Source organism: Pleurodeles waltl, chromosome 12, assembly GCF_031143425.1.
Source record: "Pleurodeles waltl isolate 20211129_DDA chromosome 12, aPleWal1.hap1.20221129, whole genome shotgun sequence".
Taxonomy (NCBI): domain Eukaryota; kingdom Metazoa; phylum Chordata; class Amphibia; order Caudata; family Salamandridae; genus Pleurodeles; species Pleurodeles waltl.
The window spans coordinates 324,152,777-324,159,115 of record NC_090451.1 but is presented as its reverse complement, the minus strand read 5'-3'; positions in this window follow the sequence as shown (position 1 = coordinate 324,159,115).

Here is a 6,339-nt window from a genome sequence, read left to right as displayed (position 1 = left end):
CTGTCTTCTTTATTTCTATCTTCTTTACCACATGCCACCTTCTGTTCTTCTTCCTTCACTGTCTTCTTTCCCTCATGCCATCTTCTGTCTTCTTTCTTCGATGTCTTCTTCCCTGTATGTTGTCACCTGCCTTCTTTCTTTGCTGTCTTCTTCCCTGCATGTCGTCATCTGCCTTCTTTCTTTGCTGTCTTCTTTTCCACATGAGGTCCTCTGTCTTCTTTCTTCGCTGTCTTCTTTCTTCTTTACCGCATGACGTCTTCTGCCTTCTCTCTTCCCTGTCTAACATATGCCATCGTCTGTCTTCTTTCTTCTTTACCGCATGCTTCCTTCTGTCTTATTTCTTCTCTGTCTTGTTTCTAGCTTGCCCTCTTCTGTCTTAGTGACTTCTTTCTTTGCTGTCTTCTTTCTTTGTTGCCATCTTCTTTTTTCTATCTGATGCTGTCTTCTTACTTCACTGACATCTTCTTTCTTCACTGCCATCTTCTCTGTCTTCTTCCTTTATTGCCATCTTCTTTTTTCTTTCTGATAATGTCTTCTTACTTCATTAGTGTCTTCTTTCTTTGCTGCCATCTTCTCAGTCTTCTTTCTTCGTTGCCTTCTCCTTTTTTCTTTCTTTGTTGCCCTCTTTTTTCTTTCTTTGTTGTTGTCTTCTTTTTTCTTTCTGCATGCCATCTTCTTTTTTCTTTCTGCATGTTGTCTTCTCTCTTTGCTGCTGTCTTCTCTGTCTTCTTTCTTTGTTGCCGTCTTCTTTTTTCTTTCTTCTTTTTTCTTTCTGATGCTGTCTTTTTACTTTGCTGCCATCTTTTTCTTTGCAGCCATCTTCTCTTTCTTCTTTCTTCATTGCTGTTTTTTTTCCTTTGTTCATTGCTGTCTTCTTTTTGCTGTCTTTTTTTTTTTCTGCATGCTGTCTTCTCTGTCTTCTTTCATTCCCGCAGTCTTATTTCTTCTTCAATGCACACTTCTTTACCGCATGCCACCTTCTGGCTTCTTTCTTCACTATCCTCTTTCCCACATGCTGTCTTCTGTCTTCTTTCTGCACTGTTTTGTTTATTGCATGCAGTCTTCTTTCTTCGCTGTCTTCTTTCCTGCATTCCATCTTCTGTGTTCTTTCTTTGCTATCTTCTTTTTTCTTTACTACATGCTGTCTTGTGTCTTGTGCCTTCTTTCTTCGCTGTCTTCTTTCTTGCATGCTGTCTTCTTTTTTTGCTATGTTCTTTCTTCTTTACTGCATGCCTCATTCTGTCTTCTTTCTTCGCTGTCTTCTTTCTCAGCGGCGACCTCCGCAAATCTCAAAGGGAGGGGTGAGCAGGAGGGGGGGGGGGACAAAAACAAACATACCTCTTTCCGTCACCTCTTTCCGTCATCGCTGCTGCTGCCACCTGCCACCTCAATCCTTTTCTGGTGTCCCAGCATTCACTGGGACACCAGCACAGGCTTCTGAGCAATCCTGGTGCTGCTTTCATGCTAAAGTTAGCATGAAAGCAGTGTCAGGATTGGTTTGAGCAGCTTCAACTGCCGCTCAGACACAAACCTGGGGTCTATGCTGTTTCTCCAGCCTGGCTGTTCAAGACAACCAGGCTGGAGAAACCTAAGTGCACATGTGTGTCTGGCCAGCCTGAGACACCGGCCAAACACACATGCACACTTAGGTGCACTCCCTCCCCCTCCAAACTCCCATGGCCCAGCCCTGCCCCTCCTTGCACTTGCTGCTGGTTGACCCAGCAGCTGAAAGATAAAATAATAAAAATAAAAAAAATGTTTTATCTTTCAGCTCCTGGAGGCGATGCTCTTTCACCATTGCAAGATTTCTTCTTCGTCACATGCCGTCATGCCAATAGGTTTCATCTTTGTTTATTCTTTCTCTCTAACTAGATTTCAAATAGTAGATAAATGTTATAATAATCTTTACCATTAGCAGTTTATCAAATATAAAACAAACATAATTATAACATTATTCTAATATTTGTAATCCAGTTAAATAGAAAGAATAAACAAAGTCAAAACATATTGGCTTTGCCAATGTTTTCTTTTTGATGCAGCAGTGGTGCTAGCAGTGCACTAACCCTGCTCCTTCTTTACAAACTGACCCATTGGGCCCAATGTGTCAGTATGTAAATCCCTGCCTCATATTATACCTCTGTCAGGTAAAATGTATGCAGGGTAGGCATTCCCACAGGAAAAGCCATACAGGACTGATGCAATGAAATTTACAACATTTCACTGCATAATTCTGCGACTTCACTGCATCAGAATTTTACTGCCTGCTCAGGGCAGGTGTAAAATTGATGCAGGGCTTTTCCCTAATTGGGACTACTTGCATTGCTGGTGTTGCATCATTTTAACAAAACTACTCCAGCAATGCATGAGTTTAGCGCCAACAGATGTATCAGAATGTCAGACACACCTGTGAAAAAGGGCGCCATGGAGCTCTGTATTGTAAATACAGAGCATCCATGGTGTCATTAGGGGATATTAGGAAAGCTCAAGAAATATGACGAATCAATGATGATGCGTCAGATCCTTGTAAATGAGGCCCCAAGTACCTTTAACAGAAATCAGTTAGCGATACGGCCAATACTCTCAACAAATCACAATACCGCTAATGCTAAACTGTGTGCAACCAAACATCTTAGTAGATGGAAGTAGATATCACTAAATGTTTCTCTTAGTAGTGAAACAACATGATTTAACTGGAAAACAAACAGAAATTGCTTCCACGCTTGACTAAAGAAGCACAGTTTAATTGCACAACTTGGAGACAGTTTAAAGAAGTAATCTTCAATTTTTATGGTTTTATGGTTTCTTCATCCTCATATACATAATTAAATTTTGAAACTGTCTCTTTGTGTCTCTTGTCCTCTTTTGCTTTGCATTTATTCTGAAACAAATAATTACTGTACAGTTCAAAGTAGTTTTGGTACATTTGTTTCTGATTTTTAACTGTTCGTTTAGCAGGAAACAAGGCCTGTCTTTTCAATTCCAAATTACATGGGCCAACTTGAAAGCGACTTTTGAAATCCATAACTAATTGACTCAATAAAATATTTGGGGCCTGATTTAGGAGGCCCTAGCACCACCTTAGCACCGCCATAGCATCTGTTTTTTTTACGCTAAGGTGGCGCTGAAGCATCTTTTTACACGTGCCAAAAGTAGAAAGTGGTGCAATACATGCATTGCGCCACTTCATAAACTCTTGCGCCACATTATGCCATTATCAGGCATAATGTATGCAAATGGGGTGTTCCCTGTTTGCGTCATTTTTTTCGGCACTTTTAACGCCTGCTCAGATCAGGCATTAAAAGGGGGCATGCCATTGAATACAATGGGCCCTGATGTACTCTGTAGGAGTAGTGTAAAAATGTTGGCGCTACTCCTGCAGAGTACATCTATGGCGTCAAAAATGTTGGCACTATTCCCCCTTACCCTGTGCCATGGTGCGTCATATCTTAGATACGGCGCACACATGGTGGCGGTAGGGGGCACTAAGGGGCACAAGGAAAGTGGCGCTGCACAGGGTGCAGCACCGCTTTCCTTAAATGAGTACCTTAGGCTAATAAACATGGCAGGCAGGTCAAATCAAACACACACTAAAGGCCTTCAGGTTTGACCTTACAATCTACCTCTGACACTACATTTGCCTAAATTCCCTTCAATGCAAATCTAATTAAACATTATAGCCCACTGGTGCTGGTTATAGCAGTTGTAAGGGCCCCAAATCCTTCTTATAGTCCAGAATAGGACGAGGGCTGTAGGAAAATGGGTTATTGGTAAGGGCAGGTAAGTACCTACACTTAGCAATAGGCCACTAACCTCCACTTAGGTCCAGTTAGGTCTCAGTAAATTAAACCCAGCTCAACCCTTGGTAGCTTGGCAACGTGCGACAAGGCTTAACTTAGGAGACAGAATGTAAAGCATTCAAATATCACAAAACAGTAATGAAATAAAACACAGGAAACAGTTTAAAAATCCAAAATCAATTTATGAAAATTGATTATATTTTTATCTTTAAAAAGACACAAAAACGAATAAAATCGGACAAGGGGAACCGGAGATATGAATTTGTAAAGCATTATTGTTTTCTAGCGCCTAGAAACAAAAAGCACCAATCTGGTCATCTGGTCGCACCTCGACCGGGGCAAAGTCAAAGTTTACGGCCGACCGCGATGGAGCCCGGCTCAGCTACAGCCCTCGGGAGGCTTCGGTCAAAAGTTTACCTTAGGACTTGATCGTTTTTCTGAAGATTTTCTTCAGCGGCACGAACCTGCCAGTCCAATCCGACCTCCTGGAGCTCTTCCTCGGATATGCATCGCGGGAGCCCTTGGTGGAGATTTTTACCTTCAGACTTAGTCATTTTTTCGAGGTGAAAATCCTTCGACCGGGGCAAACCTGGATCTTGATCTGACGTCCTTGGAGCCCTCCTCGGATACAATGGCTGGGAGGTCCCGGTCAACTTCCTACTTTCGGACTTAGTCTCTTTTTTGAAGATTTTCTTAACCGGGGCGAACCTGCAAGTCAGGCCAGGTCACGGTTGAGGCAAGCCGGCTAGAGTTGCCGCCGCGGGTTGGTCCCTCTATGGAGCTTTTTTTCCAAAAGTTCTCCAAACTTCTCCAAACTTCTGGATCTTCTTCCAGATGTTCCTTTAAGGTTCTTTTGGAGTCCACAGCTCACCCCAAGGTTCCAGAAGCTATGAGATGATCCTTGGGAGTGTGGATTACAACTCCCAGAATGCACCTGGCGCAAACTCCTTTTTGGCCACTGGACAGTGGTCAGCTGGTCGGTTTCTTCAGGAGTTGGTGCAGGGGACTCTGGTTAGCAATTTTTCACCTATAGCAAACAGGGAGTCCCTTCTTGAACCAGTTGAAGCCAGGCAAAGTCCTTCTTGTGGTGAAGCCCAAGTGTGCAGTTGGTGCAGTCCTTCAGAGTGCAGGGTTCAGGGGTCCAGCAGAGCAGTCCTTCTTCTCCTGTAGTTCTTCCTAGTTGGAATCTGATAGGGATCTGAGGTTTGGGTGCAGGTCTGCCAGTTTTATCCCTGCTCCTGGGTGAAAAACAGGGGGGTCCTGGTTCTCCAATCAGGTGCAGGGTCCTTTCCCCTGTGATGACCACTTCCTGGGAAGTGTGGAAAAAATCAATCCCAGGGAGCAACATTCCTCAAAAATCCAACATGGCTGAAAGTGATTTTTGGAGGTTACATCTGGCTGAGCCCACCCACTGGTGTGGCTAAAAATCCTAAACACACCCCTCTCCTAATCTAGTCAAGGGGGCACCCAATTGTCTGGGTTTGCAGGATGTGAGGGTGTTGCTGGGTTGCTCCAAATTTCCATCTCTGCCTTTGATGACCAGTTTGGCAGCCCTTTGCCTTCCTGCCTCACCACCTGCTGAGGGGAGATCTCCTCCCACAGGCACATCTTTTTGTGTGAAGCCAGTCCACTTCACACCTCATCAAGGCAGCCTGGCCAGGCTGCCAGAGGCTGGCCAATCAGAGCACAGTAGCAAAAACACTGCAGGGCTGAAGTTGGCAACTTTTCAGGTAAAGTTTAAAACTCTTTACCTGAACAAGTTATATTAAATCCCACAACTAGAAGTTGTGGGATGTATTATAACAATTAATTTGATACCAAACTTCTGGTATCTGTTACTTAAGGGGACTTTTAAAATTAAAATAAAGTCTCCCCATTCTAGCCTATGGAGGCCATTCACTACAATGAGGGAAAAAAGAATTTGGCTGTTTTTACCTCACCAGGACTTATAAAACTATTTGTATATGGTCCCTGCTTTTCGTTACATGGCATCCAGCCCTAGGGGCACATAGGGCACACCTTAGGGGTGACTTATATGTAAAACTAGGGTAGTTTAAGACTTTGGAACTACTTTTAATTCCAAAGTCGAATTTGCATATAACTTTAATTTAAAAGCAGCCAGCAAGGCAGGCCTGCCTTTAAAATGACACTGGGCACCTCAGCAGTGCCTATGCTGGGGTCCCTAAACCTACATGCCCTACCATATACTTGGGACTTATAGGTAGGTTGACTTAGCCAATTATAATTAGCCTAATTTGCATACTGATTTTACACAGAGCACATGCCCTGGGACTGGTTAGCAGTACCCAGGGCACCATCAGAGTCAGGAAAACACCAGCAAAAAGTGGGAAATGGGGGCAAAAAGTTAGGGGGCCTCTGCAATGCCCTGTTCTCTCACAAGGGCTTTTAACAACCAGTATAGCCTGAGGCAGAAGGGCTGTTATGCTATTAGAATATTCAACACACTGGGGAAAGAATGTTCTGAATACAAACAATTGAAGGTTGAAGCAGAAGGCCTGTACAATCCATTGTTAGCCCTGAA